General features: G+C 31.7%; 1 long non-coding RNA gene across 1 annotated transcript; it reads right to left on the bottom strand.

The window, feature by feature from the left end:
• Window positions 1–225: 225 nt before the first annotated feature.
• On the bottom strand, window positions 226–15,079 carry LOC136976946 (uncharacterized). The gene is made up of 3 exons (XR_010881004.1): window positions 15,034–15,079; window positions 14,716–14,962; window positions 226–740 (listed from the first exon to the last, which is right to left on the bottom strand). It is a non-coding gene; the product is annotated as an uncharacterized lncRNA (long non-coding RNA).
• Between the last annotated feature and the right edge of the window lie 238 nt (window positions 15,080–15,317).

The following is a 15,317-nucleotide window of genomic DNA, read 5'->3' as shown; positions in this document are numbered from 1 at the left end:
GCCTTGGTCATCTGGTCATCATTTTTATATATTTAATTCTGAAATTATCCTTTTTGTTTTAGAATCATCAGTCTAGACAAATGATATCAATTTGATAAAATGTGCACTATCCTAATAACTTGAATCTCATCAGTAATGAGAATAGAGCTGCTGTACCAGTAGATGGTCAAGGAAATATAAAAAGTGATTCTAGTATCATTTGAATTTCATAAATTTCCAATTAACAAATTTTCAAAATATAATATTTATTATTTTGACAAAACTGTTATTTTACAGCATTTATTTCAAAACATTAAAACAGTTTATATTTTAAAACATACTTTCTAAATCACAACCTGAACAACAATGATTGTTACAAAATCATTAATAAAACAAAAATGTTACCTTAAATATGTTACAAAATTATAAAATTACAAATTTATATATTATGGAATGATATTTTTAAAATCTTCGATTGTAATGCAAAAAATATTCCCAAAACTTCTGAATTTTTATTATTATTATTTATTAAGAAGATTCCTTTTTTATTTCATTTGAATCCGATTTTAAAAATTCTTTATTATTTGGTACTTTTTCACAATGGTTAGAAAACAAAACAAATTGTCCATAATTAATAAAGGTACGAATTTTATAAACGAAAAACCAAGTTGCACCCATACACATTGTAAATGCAGCAGTCAGTATTCCAATTGAAAATAATATTCCACTTAGTAAGACAATGGCTACTGTAAGTAATGTACCTAAGGAAAATATGTAAATCATTATAAATAAAACAGACAAAATCAATTGGTTTTAAATTAAATTTATAAATTCATGCCCTCTTAGTATACACAGTTAGAAAGAATTTTAAAAATGTTTCCTATTTCTCCACTAAAATAAGAATTACCGTATTTTCCGGCGTATAAGACGACTTTTTAACCCGGGAAAATCTTCTCGAAAGTCGGGGATCGTCTTATACGCCGGGTGTCGACTTATAGGGCGAGTATATCCAAAACTCTATATTTTAACCGTAAAAGTCGGGGGTCGTCTTATACGCCGGAAAATACGGTATTAATTTTCGTGAAATCGTATTTAAGTTAAATTGGGGTTCTGATTCATAGAAGAGTTTGATATAAAGAAAAAAAAAATAGATAAAAGCCTCTAATTCTTTCTACCTTATGGGAACTAAGATAGCTTCTTTTCATGATCATGAGTATGGCTCAAAATGGAGCAGTCTGTAGTGAGGTCAAAATTTTTATTTTTATTTTTTTCCTAAAACTTTTTATAAATGTATTAAAGAAATATTTGGTGATAATGAGCAATATTACACTGCTGAAACCTTTAAAACAAAGTATGTGATATTTCAGTGATTCATTTTGGAGCCATTAAAAATAATCTGAAATCTTATCATACAATATCATATAACTAATATCAAATCCAATATTTATCTTATTGCCTCAAAAGTTGAATAAATAAATAAATATCTCTAAAGTAATACAGTAGAGCATCAGTTATATGAAATAATTGGGTCGGGACAATTTTGATTAACCAATTTTTCAGATAACTGATCACAATTGATAGGAAAGAATAAAGTAATAAATACATAAAATAAATTATAAATATTAATTAAAATTCTAGTACAAATAAAACAAAAATTAAGGCATAGAAATTTAACGCATTAGAAGCCCGTGACTTAATCTTGATTTTCTATTTGTAATATAATAATTAATACCTAATAGTGCCGATAGAACAAGATAACTCAATAATGGGTCTACAAAAATTTGCAGACAATTGTTATTGCCAAAAAGCTTGAAAATTTTGAGAATTAATACTTTCTAAAGTCAATTTCAATTAAATGACATTCTACTGTACTGTGAATGATGATAAAACCGAAATAATATATGAACAACCTGCTGCTGAAGTTAAAAAAACAGGATATTTATTTTATTTTCAGTTTTTTGTAATTTATTTTTCTTTGAAAAATTCCTATTTATGATTGCTCTTATAAATATATTAAATAAGTATTTATAGTGACTTTTCTGTTCAAGTGTTAAAGTAAATTTACAATACTTATACATATATAATTTATAAATACAGTACATATAAAATATAATTTACAATGAAAATCATATAAATAATAATAATGGGAGGGCACTGCTTGCTGCAAAGAGTGTTCGTAAACTTTTTGTGAACTTCTTTTGAATTTTAAAATTATGGAAAATATTGAATTTTGGATAATGGTATTTGAGTTGTTGCTAATACTAAGTGGGATAGAATAAAATTCTGGTCCTGTTGATTGTACTCCGCCGCATTCACAGATTCAATCGTTGGCATCTACAGTGAAATGACGTCGTTTTCCAAACGAACTTTCCTTGAAGTTGGCAAGACTGGAGGATTTTTTCTCTAAATAAGTCTATTCCTAAGGAGATTATCTCATATTTGGCCAGTCGATTTGATAAGCTTTTTTTGATTTTAAATGAAGTTGTTACAAGGATTGATAGGTTGGTTAATTTACACAATGAGCACAACCAACGACTTACTTGGAGTTAAATTGGAAGAAATTTCCAAACTAAAGATGACATGCAGTGGAAAAATAGTTTGATCTTGCATTCTGTAGACAAGGTGTCGAATAAAATGAGAAAGAAAAATATTTTAATTAAGGGTTTGACTGATGACAGTTCTGATTTGAATAGGAAAGTGCAAAACCCGTTTTCTAAACTGATAGGTGAATCAAAATCAATTCCAATGTTTAAGATAGTGAAATTTAACCGATCAGATACTGTATTGGTGGAGTTACAGTAAATTGCAGACAAGAAATAAATTTTTGGTAACGTTAGAAAGATAAAGGCTAACGATCAATTGAAGAATATATAAATTTTTTTGATGATTTATGTTGGCATTCAAGACTGAAATGGAAAAAACTTCTTTTTTACATGATTATAAGCTGGAAGGCAGGTGAGTTCAACTGACGGCTGATGTTTTGCAGATTGGCACTGAGAGATATACTTATGACCTAGATAGAGGAGAATTATTAAAACTTCATTTCTTAGTGGAAAATCAAGTGACAAATTCTCAAAATCTTCATTCTCTGATAGAAGTGTATAGTTGGATCAGAGAATTAAAAGCTTAGAAAGAGGTACACCTTCGGGTGGATTACTTCTAGCATAAATAAAGACCTGGGAGAAGTGAACTTGCTGCTGTCATGGCAATGTATAATGGTTGTTAGAGTGAAATTTAATGGGCTACGAGGTCTAAGAGAAATGATAGTTATATTGGCATGTCTTCATATTCCTATCTTTGAAACTTTAATTGCAAAATTGGAAGATTTTATTTCTGATTATACTTCAGATTATGATCTTCTGCTAATGAGTGATTTTAATGCACAAATTGGCTTTACTACTAACACTATTTATCATGGAGATACTATTTCAAACATCTGACTATCAAATGATAAAATTTGCAATAAAAGAGGAAATTTACTTATTGAACTAGTGAAATCTTAAAATTTATACATAATAAATGGTCGATATCCTTTTAAATCATCAGCAGACTTCAACTGGGTGCTTCAGTAATCGATTTAGTGATTTTGAGCGAGAGTATGGTAGATTGCATAAATTTTTTATTTCTGAAAATTATATGTCTGACCATCATTTGGTAATTTCTGAAATCCTGATAGACACTGACGAGGATAGAAAATCTAACTTGATTGACAAGAAAAAAAGGACTAATCTGGAAAGAAGACAAATCCAGTTTATATTCTGAAACAGTTTTGGCTAAATATGTAAATATTGTCTTAAGTGATGGAATAGAGGACGGATATTCTGGATTTGATAAGTCATCAGCTGAACAATGTAGAATGACAACATACCTGGGAACAACAAAATTACCATCCTCAGTTTGGTTTGACAGAGACTGTAGAACAGCAAAGAAACTAAAGAACAGGAAGTTGAGAAAATTTCAAATATCCTGTAATAATGAAGATTTAATTAAATATTGTGATTTTAAAGCAATCTTTCACTCATCATGCAAGACTAAAAACAAGAATTACTGGTCAAATATTAGTAGTCAGTTGAAGTCAGCATGATGTTCTATACAATTTTGGTCTATTGTTAATAGATTTAACAGGGGAAAGATACCTGATAATCAATTCCTTTTTATGACTAGGAATGTTTTTTAGAATATAACTTTTGCTATCCAAGTTCTGATTCAATTCTTGATTTTGACCATGATAATGTCTCTCCATTTTAGATAATCCAATTTCACAATCTGAGTTAAAAACCTCAATTTGCAAACTTAAAAGAAAATCAGCCCCTGGTATGGACAGTATAAAAAATGAATTTATTACATACCTACCCAATGAAATGTGTTTAGAGTTACTGAAACTCTTTAACAAGATTATGGAAACATCAAAATTTCCTGAGCATTGGAAAAATGTGTTGTTGCAAATGATTTACAAGAAAGGAGACAAACTAAATCCTCAAAATTATTGTCCAATAGCATTGTTAAATACATTAAATAAATAATTTTTAGAAAACTGTTCACTGGAATTTTGGCAGATCGGTTGAATCAATGGATAATAGAATTTAATGTTATCTCCCAGTTTCAAGGAGCATTTGTTAGAAGAAGAGGTACTATGTACAATGTCTTTATACTTAATGATTTAATACAGTATGTCCTGTCAAGAAAGACATAAAATATATTCGATATTTGTGGATTTAGAGAAGGCTTTCGATAGAATCAATTTTAATATTTTATGGGAAAAGTTACATTTATTAAAAGTTTCAACTTCGTTCATTAAGTTACTTAAAAATTTATTTTGTAACACAAAGTATCACATGAGAGGCAATTTGGAAAATACTAAGGGTGTCATTTCTGGTGGTGGTTTGCCTCAGGGGGAACCTTTAAGCCCCCTATTGTTTATAATTTATATTATTTATTAACAATTTACTGCAATTGTTTTCTACCTCTGAAACTTTGGAATTTGGTCTTGGAGAACCTGTTGACCCGCATTGCTTAATGTACGCTGATGTAGTAGTACTGCTGGCAGATTCAAAAATGGGTCTGCAACAATAACTTTGTCTGCTAGTTAATTATGCTAAAAGAAACAATCTTACAGTTAACTTACAGAAAACAAAGGAAATGGTTTTTTGCAGTGGAGGCAGACTACTTAAATCTGATAATATATTTGTGAATAATACTGAAATTAGTTTTGTGTAATATTTTAAGTATCTAGGAATACATTTTTCTTCTTCTAGTGTGTATAATCATCATTTCGATTTAATAACCAAAGACATACAGAATAAGACAGGCTATATGTTTACTCTATAAAGACGAATGAGGCTAAGTTCCACGAGCAGTATCTTTAAATTTTTTAATGCTTTTATTGGTTCTAAGATAACTTATTTATTTCCAGTCTGTACTTTTTCTAGTTTTTGTCTAAACTACAAAAAGTACAGATGAAATATTTTAAGAGACTTTTTAAAATAGAACATTCAGCTTCAAGCTCTACAGTTCATCTTGAATTGGGAAAACCTCCATTGGAACTGAAATTTGTCAAGACTATTCTTCTGTTTTTGTCAAAAGTTATAGAGTTACCCTCATACGATTTGTGCTGAATTACTTATAATGTTTTGTTAACAGCAGTCAAACCTGATAAGAAAAGTTGACCTACTTCAGTTAAGAATATTTTTGATAGCTTGGGTTACTCATTTTTGTTTTCAACTCAATCAGCTTCATTGTTGAGAACTCACTTAAATGCTATAATTCAAACTAGGTCAGACCAGCTGTGGAATCAGGATATATCGTCTACTTCAGCTAAACAAGTTAATTTGTTTGAAATACACTTGGATTGATGTACAGCAAACTACTTAAACTGTGAGACTAATTTTTCCACAGGAAACCTCATTATACAACTTAGACTTAATAAATTTCAGACTCTGTTAAAGGGTTACTGGATGAATATATCAAGAGAAAAGTTTTGTAGTTATTGCAGTAGAAAAGAGGAAGAGAATCTCTTAATTCACTTGTTTGGTTCTTGTCAAGTGACATATCAACTAAAATGTTTTGTATTAGAAGATTTCAAGTATAATCATTTGAAAAACGAGGATATATCAAAAATTACTTTATTTAAGATCTCCTTTTTTAAATCTTTAGAATTGTATGTATATTATACTAGGTATATTAAATAACATTATATAACAAAATTGTTCCCCCATTGTAAGAAATAATTTAAATCAATAAACATTAAAATTAAATTATATCATCTTTATTGATCCAGCTTATTGCTTTTACAAGGGGAACCAAAAATTATTTATAACAAATTTAACTACCAAACAAAACAAATTTGAAAAGTCAAACAGATGACTTTTCATATTTGTAAGTTATTTTGCAAGAACATTCAGTATTTCTATTTTAATTTTAGCCTTTGGTATGTTATCGTGTTTTTTTTAAAACAACACTGTGTAGTAATTTGACATAATAGTTCAGATTAGACAGTAAGTACTTGTTCTTCATGAAATTCTACTGTTGAAGCAAAAGGTATAATTTTTGGAAAGGCATAAAAATTATATTTTTATACAAATATACTGATGTTTAATTTTCCACATAGTTCCCATAAGAATTCAACTGTATATCTCAGCATTTTAGAAGTTAAACATTCCTTTCCAGTAGACTTCTACATTCACAAAACACTGGGATGAAATCAACACATACCTGAAGCAGTTACCGGTGTTGGAGAAAAGACAAATAAACATCATAAAAATGTTTTCGAACATTAATAGTTCTTCTTCAGACGATAAAAAAAGAGAAGTGATGGAACGCAGAACAAAAATAGAACATAGATATTTAAACAGAAATCAAACCCACATCTCGTTTAAAATCATTGGATTGGACATGCGCATTTGATGCAGGTAGACAGTGATTAAAGGTCCATGTCGATGAGGGCCTGTCAGGTGATGGACAAATTGAGTTCTTCTTTATAATTTATGCACGTGGTGGTGCGGCTAGATTTCTAAATGGAGATAGCCTCCAACCACCTCAGGTGTTCAGGGTGAGGTGAAGAGATGATGAGCCTCGTTTGGTTGAAGGCCACCTTGATGGCCACCTTGACATTGGATGATCGGCCACGTAATCATCCAATGTCATCATCCTATGGAAAAATGTACCGGATGTGACAGCATTTGTGGAATTGGTTAATGACAACCCTTATGGCTTAACAATAGAAATTGAACAGGCTAACAATACGGAGGTCCACTTCTTGGATCTAAACATCAAGATTGAAGGGTCATCTGTCCACACCTCAGTCTACTGTAAACCAGGTATGGCCTCCCTTTACATTCTGGTTGGGTCATGTGACCCATTCCAATACAAGATCGCCGCATTCAACATGTTTAATCAAGAGGGCATTTTCTCATTCGTCCACTCCAGCAGCACTAGCCACTGAATTAGCTCATATTAAACACCTAGCAACCATCCATGGGTACCATAAGCTAATCAATAGATTAATTAATTGTTACCACCACTCCACACGTGTGTCCGCTCACGTGACAACAACCCTCCGGAAGATGAGACACAGATACCCATCATGTATAATCCGTACGTTGCTTTGTTATATAAGGAGATTGCCAACAAATGCTGCATTAAGATCACATACCGATGTCTTACCATCTTGGACATTCTCCGCAATGGGAAGGATTCCCTGATCCCAACAGACTCCCGGGCGTTTATACCTCTTAAGGACCACAGATGCGACAGGAACCTTGTTTATATCGGTTCAACCAAACAATCACTGGGAATCAGAATACGTGAGCACAATGCAGACATTCTGCATGGGAGGAACTCTGCGGCTCTTGCAGTTTATGCGGCAGATCCTGACATCAAGGCGACCTTCAACCAAGCGAGGCTCATCATCTCTTTGCCTCACCCTGAGCACTTGAGGTAGTTAGAGGCTATCTCCATTTGCAAATCTAGCCACAGCACCATATGCATAAATTATAAAGAAGAACTCAATTTGTCCATCACCTGGCAGGCCCTCATCGACATGGATTTTTAATTGCTGTCTACCCGCATCGAATATGCATGTCCAATCCAACGATTTTAAACGAGACATGGGTTCGATTTCTGTTTAAATATCTATGTTCTAGTTTTGTTCTGTGTTCTGTCGCTTCTCTTTCCAGTAGTTTTCCTATCTAAGCATCTTGAAACATTGCACAACTGCAGTTTTTGCAATGCATTTTGATCCTTGAATCTTTCCCCTGATAAGTTCTTGAATGAGCCAAAATAGGTGAAAATCTAATAGGCTAGATCAGGACAGGTGTTGGATGCTACCTCCTAAATCTGCTTTTCCAAACAAGCTTTTATCTAGTTTGATGTGTAAAGTTGTGTACCATTAAAAGTATAACTTCAGTGTATAATCATTCTGTTTCTTTTGCTTAATGCCTTCACACAATTTGTTGAGAGTTTAGTGGTATCTGTCACTGTTAATGATTGGAAAGTGGGAAAATTCACATAGCAGAAGACCTTCAAAATTCCAGATAACTGCCATTGTTTTCTTGCATATAGTTGAATTTTGGTAGCTAGTGAATCAGGAAGTTTCAATATCATGGAGTTTCGTTTTGACTTGGATGAACTCATAAGCCAATGTTTCGTCTTCTGTAATGATGCTTTTCACAAAAGGTTCTCCCTTATCTTTGTAAAGCACAATTTTTAAGTGAAGAAATCATTCTTTTGCTGTTGTGCTCCTTGGTGAACACTTTTGGAACTCAGCAATAAGAAATGAGATGAGAAATCACTGTTTCTGATACAATTTTCATCATTGTGCAAAGTCCTTGATCTGCCTCTCTGTTCTTCAGGCTTTGGTGCAGTCTTGCCATCTTTGAATTTTTTGCACCACCCATACACTTCTTTTCTGTTTAAATATTTGGCCATAAACACTTTCTAATCTGCACTGAAACCTTTACTCTTCCTGCTTGCAAAAATCTGATAACTGTGCAAAGTTGAAAAAATTTCCAATCACATTCACCATTTTGTTTGCTTATCAAATGCAGACTAGTGGATGAAGAACAACTCATGTAAGCTTATTATTACTCTCTACCATATATAGATGGTATCCTAGATAAAAGTTGGAATTTTAATTCTCAATATCTCCTGAACAAATCAAGCTAAACAATATCAGTTTTTTATAAACTGAAGCTCTGTTTATTAGGATTCAATCCACACAAATATCAATATCTAAAATCTGATAGTTATATATATTAAAGCCAACAATTGCCAAAATATATCGGGTTCTATTATTAATAGTAGTAGTAATATAGCCCAATATAATCTGGCAATCATCCATAATTTGGCTTCAATCCATATACTTATTTATTTTGTTCCTCATGAAGTGTTTAATACAGGTCGGATGCTACTACACCGGATTGAACTAAAAACTTACTTAAAGCCTGTTACCGGTGCGCTTCACTTAAAAAACCGTTACAAACGTTTTCGAACTATTAAGTTCTTCTTCAGGTAACTGACGACAGTTAATCGAATGCAATTCGAATAAAATCCTACTGGAATCTCCAGTAGGATTTTAAAATCCTACTGAGATTCCTATTTATTCGAATAAAATCCTACTGGAATCTCCAGTAGGATTTTAAAATCCTACTGGAGATTCCAGTAGGATTTTATTCGAATTGCATTCGATTAACTGTCGTCAGTTACCTGAAGAAGAACTTAATAGTTCGAAAACGTTTGTAACGGTTTTTTAAGTGAAGTGCACCGGTAACAGGCTTTAAGTAAGTTTTTAGAAGTGTTTAATGTTTCTGCATTTGCAAATCACTAATTCACATAACTGCATACAGAAATTCCTGATGACATGATTGCATATTTCTAGTGTAACAGTTTGCAAAAGTTGAATTATGCAGTCTCTTGGGTCTTCAAGGCTTGTAATGTGGTATTCGGATACTTCATCTTTTAAGAAGTTGTGTAAAAAGTAATTACATGAATTAATTAATGTCTGGAAATGGTGGTAAGACAACTAATTTTGAAATTTTCTGGATAATGATAAATCATTCTTTCTTCAAATACAGTGTTAAGAAAATGAAAAATATTGCATGAAGTGCAACCTCATTCTGCACAAACCATGCTTCCTCAATGTTTGTTTTGCTTTTACATTTAGACACCAACCAATGCCGAATTATCGGGCTAGAAAACGGCTATAGCAATATTAATAATTTAAGATAATTTGGAACTAGAGTTAGGCGTTAGGCTTTTACATTTGCAAAAACCATTTAAGAATATGGATATGTTGTTTAATACTAATTCTCATAGGCACTGAATTTTATAAAAACACAAATGTCAATTCTAAACAAATGATGAAACCAAAGAAACAATGTTTGAGGTTTTAAAAGAGAGCTCAGATATTTAATATGGATTGCTCAGAAGATATTGAGAATTAAAAGCCCAACATTTTGATGGGACATCCTGTATATGACTAACATCAAGGCCATATAAAATTAGCAACTGTACCTTTATTGTCAGATCACTGTTATAATTTTAATAAATGATCTGCTTTTTTAAACACATCAGATGTGTGATAGGTAGTTACAGAATACAAATATGACTGAAGATATATATTTTTGTGATGACTGCACGGAGAAACCAAGAATAACTCTCATTAATCTATCTGCTAATCAATTTCTTTTATGATAATTAAGTACAGTTTAGCAAAAATTTCTTACACTAACATAAATATCAATTCTGTAGGAGAGTTTCCTGCTAAACAGCAATAAATCATTAGTGTATTTTTTTGTTCTGCTAGTTAAATTTTTAAAATGTTTTGATTCTCTAATAAATAAGTTGATTAAATTTTCATTAAAAATTAATTTTTAACTATATTAAATATTGTGTATTATTTAATAATATACCCATGTATCCTTGAAATGTTAACAGATAGAATTTTAAAATTTCAGTGAAATTATTCGTGTGCATGTGTATTATACTTTACAAATAAATTTTATATTTTGTATTATATACATGTATCTATTATATATTATGTGGGGAGACTAAAAAAACCAGATTTTTTAGTCTCCCCACGTAAAAACTTTATTTATTAACATTTTTACAAAATCCCTTCAGTCACCTTCAAAGTACTCTCCATTAGATACGATGCACTTGTCAAGTCTTTTTCCCCACTGTTTGAAGCATCTCTGGGACTCTTGATATCGTCCCGTGCCCTTAGGGAAGCTGTTTTTACCGCCTCCACATCATCAAAACGTTCCCTTTTAGATTTTTCTTCATTTTCGGAAACAGAAAAAATTCGCACAGGCTAGGTGTGGTGAATATGGAGGGTAGGAAACAACAGGCCATCCCCGAGAGGCCAAATAGTGGGTCACTCATAAGGCCATGTGTGTGGGGGCATTGTCATGATGAAGGAACCAGTCACCTGATCGCCAAAGTTCTGGGCGTTTCCTTCGCATATCTTCTCACAGGCGTCTTAAAACTTCCAAATAAAAGTGCTGGTTAACAGTCTGGCCAGGGGGAACAAATTTCCAATGCACAATTCCACGAACATCAAAAAAGACAATGATCATCGTCTTCACATTTGACCTCACTTGTGTTATTTTTTAAAGCGCGTTTAAAGAGCCCAAACCACTCGAAAACTTGTGTGCTGCTCATAGCATCCTCTTTAAAAGCCTGTTGCAACATTTGGTAAGCATCCGTTGCTGATTTTTCAAGCAGGAAACAAAATTTCAAACACATTCTTTGTTCTTTTAAATTTGCCATAACGACTTTGCAGGCGGAACAAAATAACAGTAAGAGAAACACAACACTATGCTCAAACATAAACCTACAAACTGACGCCATCTGCATAGCTGTATCGTGAAGGTCTCTACTAACCCCATCTAGCAGGAGAACTCTCTAATATGTCTACGAATGGCAGCACACTCTCAGTTAGGTTTTTTTGGGTCTCCCATCATATATATTAATATATAATAATGTTTACCTTATGTTATAATATATATATACAGTGGTGATATTCGAAATATTTAACAAAGGGTTCGCTAGCAGAAAATTTTTCCCTGACAACCACCGACAAACGAAATGGAAGTTTTGGCTAGAAATAAATACAATACCTTTTCTTGCGATATATCTAATAATCAGTGGCGTATTTGGAATGTAACGAGCCCTGGGCAGAGACCAGGTAACAATAGTATATTAGTGCTGTTGACCTTTTCTTTCTTTTTTTTTTTTCTTCTTAGGCAGAGAAATTTTTCATCCCAAATGGCACTACTCATAGTAGACAGATGTCATCATCTCTCGTAATACAATATCCTTTTTATTTCGCTGTCCATAGCCTGACACGTCTTCCACAGCCATCTTGTATTATCTCACGTGCGTGAGATTGTGGGATCTCTCTTATGACTGGATCTAGTTTCGAGAACTCTTTTGAATCAATCACAATTAAACCTCATTTCGGTCGAGAGAGATCACACCAAGACATAGTCCCCGACCTTGCTCACAATCTAGATTGAAATGCTCGGTGCGAACGGGGTATAAGGCTCTAATTTAGTAGTATTACAGAGTATAATACGTATATTTTAATATATTTAAAAAAAAAAAAAACAAAACCACTGAGAAATGTTCCGTGTGTTTAACAAAGTTCGGAAAACTGAAAATTTTAACAATGGGTTTGGCCAAACCTGTGCGAACCCGCTGAATATCACCACTGTATATATATTATAACATAGGGTAAATGGCAGTAATTGGTCATTTGAAATTTAAAATCCTGTAGTAAGAGTTCCGTAAAAGCTAATTCTAGAAATATTACCATGCAATATTAATACAAATTTCTGCTCCCAGTATATAGGAAGAAACCTGCAAGTTTTCTTGTTGTAACAAGTGTGGCCAATAAGTATAATTTTGCATTTTTATAAACCAATGAATATTTTAGATTAAATGATTGGTTGTTTTCTAATTTATAGATATTGGTAATAGAATTCATATGTATGTATAATATTTCCAGACTTAATCTTTGTTATGTCACAGAATTTTCAAAATAAAAACTTTCTTGAGTGGCCAATAACTGTACCATTCATCCTAGACTCTTTATAACATTCACTAAAAGTTGTTATATATTTGCTTTTCAAAGTCCTAATCATTATCACATATTTTTGTAATTCTTTATCTAACTTTATCTAATGCAACAATTTTTCAATATAAATTGATGAGAATCTATGCAGAACAATACTATTTGTTAAAAAGAAGTTTTTATTTTTATTTCTTTTGTCACATGTAACTGCAATCATTAAAAAAATAAAAAAACACTGTACAAATATCAACATTACTGAGCATAAATTTAAATATGTTAAATTTAATATATGACAAATAAAGCATAATATAAATTATCTCAAATATTTTTAATTTGTTAAATAATTTTTATCAGAAAAGCAAACATTATCTGACAAATAAAAAGTCATATTTCAGAGTTTAGTAATTTAATAAACATTTTCAAATAAGCACAATCTGCAAAATTTTGAAAGACTGGAAATGTCAGGCTACATAGACCCTCTTTGTTATGAGTGACATTTATCAAAATATATTATATGATAAGAGAAGTTTCTGAATGAGATTTTATCTTCACCAAACTTAATCAGTAGTCTTAAGGAATACAATTCCTTAAAAAAGTACTGTATGCTCCGAAGCAATGTTTTTTTTGCAAGACTACAACTTGTTCCTGCTATACTGAAAGACTTACAAAAATTGATAAACATTTTCATAAAGCAAAATTCAGAAAATGATACAAATATAGCAGTGTATGAAAACAGTATTAATTCCTCATAGTTGTAGACCATGTCTGTAAGAGCAAGAAAACACAAAAAAAAACTAATAGTCCAGATACATCCTTTCAAATGTAATAATATCGACACACTGCAAAATGTATTAATACAAGCATTAAACTGCCCTATATTAGCATAACTGATAAAATGAACAAAAAAAAGTGGTTCTTTTCCGTTAACGGGATGCCAGTCATAACTTTAATCCGATACACAATACTGCCGTCCGCTAAGAATACCACATTTAACTATTTAGCCCACACGACCGTGCCGGCTACAAGTAGCCCACTTGCCCATTTGCGAAGTACTCGACGTTACATTGTTTTATGTGAATGTGGGGGCTGGCCCCCACCTGGGCACCGAGGTGCTCATTATTGCTCACACAAAGTGCACATCTATATGCAAAGCACATCAAATAAGCAGTATACAGATACACGTTAAAAACTGACCTTTGGAGACAAATATCTCACAAAGGGTCAACGACTCTAGGGTGGTGCGAAATCCCTCGTTCGGAGCTCGAATCTTACTCATTGCCGTACATATTGGTCAGCATCTCATTAATTGGAAAAGTCATATACTTTAAAAACATAATTGCAAGCACTCAATATATCCACCGTTCGTAAGACACGATTTCCCTTTCTGTTTGTCTCACTTAAGTCAAGTTAATAAAAGAAAAGCTTTGAAGCAGATCACGTCGAGTTATCTCTCGACCCACGGTTCCTTTTGGCTTTTTTTGCTCATAGAGTAGTTTACAATCTTAGCAAGATGCCATCATCATTTTTTACTAGAAATGATATGTTGTTGAAATTTGTTGATGAGATAAAATACACACAAGAACTTCAACTTCAAAATGATAACTAAAAATGTGTTTCATTATCACTAAAATATTCAATTTATATATTTTTTAATTTAAACTTACCTTCGATAAATAAAAATCCTACAATTGTAAAAACAGAAGTTACCAAAACAAAACAAGTAAATGTCAAAATTGGAATAAAGGATAAAAGAAAAATCATAATAAATGCAAGAGATAATAATGGATATTGTTTAATGTAATCCTGATAAAAATGAGAACTTCTTATCCATATAATTATTGAAAGTATTTTGGAATAAATATCTTCCTCATTTTCTCTAAATTCTTCTGTCATGTTAACTTGTAAAGTCATCTATAAATTTTAAAAAATGTCTTTAAGATGAATAATTATTTATAGCAAAACTAACTTTTTATATAACATACCTAATATATTACAAATAGAAAATAATATTAAACAGCATACATAAAGTATAAAACTCAAAAGACAGTAAACAAATAAACCAAAGTGTTGCCAACCCGTCTATAAAAAAACTTATTTATTTCTAATCGAATACTGTATTTTATTTCTTGAGTTTTATTTTTAAAAAAATTGGCAGGTTGAATTTTTAATTTTAAATACGTTTATAAGTTTTAATCAATATTTTTTTCTTTCAAATATTGATATTTTAACAGGCTTAACAGGCGGCTTTGCAGACGACCTGACGTCC

Source organism: Centruroides vittatus, unplaced genomic scaffold (genome assembly GCF_030686945.1).
Source record: "Centruroides vittatus isolate TY-2023 unplaced genomic scaffold, ASM3068694v2 contig_436, whole genome shotgun sequence".
Lineage (NCBI taxonomy): Eukaryota > Metazoa > Arthropoda > Arachnida > Scorpiones > Buthidae > Centruroides > Centruroides vittatus.
The sequence above is the reverse complement of the archived record's forward strand: the minus strand, read 5'-3'. Positions and strand labels throughout refer to the sequence as shown.